Here is a 1,755-nt window from a genome sequence, read left to right as displayed (position 1 = left end):
CAGTGTGTTCATGAATCAGAAGATTTAATATTGTTAAAATGTCAGTTCTTACCAAATTAACCTATAATTATAGGTTAATCTCAGCAATCAAAATCTCAGCATTCTTTTTTTTTCCTGTGGTAATTAAAAAGTTGCTTCTAAATTCATATGAAAAAGGTATGTGGAACAGTCAAAACAATTTTGAAAACAAAAAACAGTGGATAGACATACACTAACTCGTTTCAAAATTACTATAAATCTATAAATTACAATAAATCAAGTTGTGGGGAATTGGCATAAATTAGACACTTAGATCAGTAGAAAGGAAGAAAGTCCAGAAATAGACTCAACTGATTTTTCACAAATGTACCAAGGCAATTCAATGGGGAAAAAATATATTTCAATGAAGAGTGCTAGAAAAATTGGATAGCCAGGCTCCCCCGCAAATGAACACCTACTTCAACACCTACTTCATATTGTACACAGAATTAACCTGAGATGCATTATAGACCTAAATGTAAACATTAAAACTGTAATAGATGTAGAAGAAAACATAGAAGAAAATCTTAATGACCTTTGGTTCTGTTCACAAAAAGCAAGAAGTAAAAAAGAAAAAATTCAATAAATTTGACTTCATCAAAATTAAAAAAAACTTTTGCTCTTTAAAAGACACTGCTATGAAAATAAAATGGCTAGTCATAACTAAGAGAAAATCTTCACAAAACTTTTATCAGACAAAGAACTTTAAAAATAAAAATATAATCTTCTAAATCAGTAAGAAGGCAACTTTTACAAAAAATGGGCAGAATAATTGAACAGATACTTTGGCAAAGAAGATATATGGGTGACAAATGAGCACATAAAAAGCTCGTCACTAGTCATTAGAGAAAAACAAATTATTACATAATCACAATGAAATATCACCATACACGCACTAGAATGGCTAAAATTAAAAACACCAACACTATTATATGCTGGTGAGGACACAAAGCAACTGGAATTCTTATATATTGTTGGTGGAAGTATAAAGCGGTGCAGTCACTTTGAAAACCAGTTTGGCAGTTTCTTAAAAAGTAATACCTACAATTTGACATAGCCATTCTGTTCCTGGGAATTTACTCAAGAGAAATGAAAGCATATTCCATACAAAGATTTATACAGGAATGCTCATGCAGCTTTATCTGTAATAGCCCCAAACTGGAAACAACTCAATGTCCATCAATAATTGAATGGATAGACAAACTGTGATATATCAATACAATGAAATAGTATGCAACAGTAAAAAGGAGCAAACTATTGATAAGTGCAATGGCGTGAATGAATCTTAAAATAATTATGTTGAAGTGAAAGAAGCAAGACAAAAAGATAGTACATGATGCATGATTCTATTTATATTAAATTCTAAGAAATGCAAACTTATCTGTGGCAGCAAAAATCAGATCAGTGGTTGTCTGATTCCTGGTTGGGAAGAGAGAAGAATGAGTTATGAAAGGCACAAAGAAACTTTTGGGGATGGTGGATATATCCATTATCTGAATTGTGATGATGGTTTCATGAGAGTATAGATGTGTCAAAACTCACCAGAGTTTATACTTTATGCATATACAATTTATTGCATGGCAATTATATCTCAATAAAGCAGAGGAAAAATGATGCTGTGTTGAACATTGCTCTTTTTTTGTACACCTTTTGTTCATGAATAATATGATCCAAGCAATCCAAGTTTGCATATACTTGACTCACTATCTAAAGTTTTATACTGAAAGTATTTAATTA

Source organism: Propithecus coquereli, unplaced genomic scaffold (genome assembly GCF_000956105.1).
Source record: "Propithecus coquereli isolate 6110/MARCELLA unplaced genomic scaffold, Pcoq_1.0 Scaffold6, whole genome shotgun sequence".
Taxonomy (NCBI): domain Eukaryota; kingdom Metazoa; phylum Chordata; class Mammalia; order Primates; family Indriidae; genus Propithecus; species Propithecus coquereli.
This window is presented reverse-complemented; position numbering follows the sequence as displayed.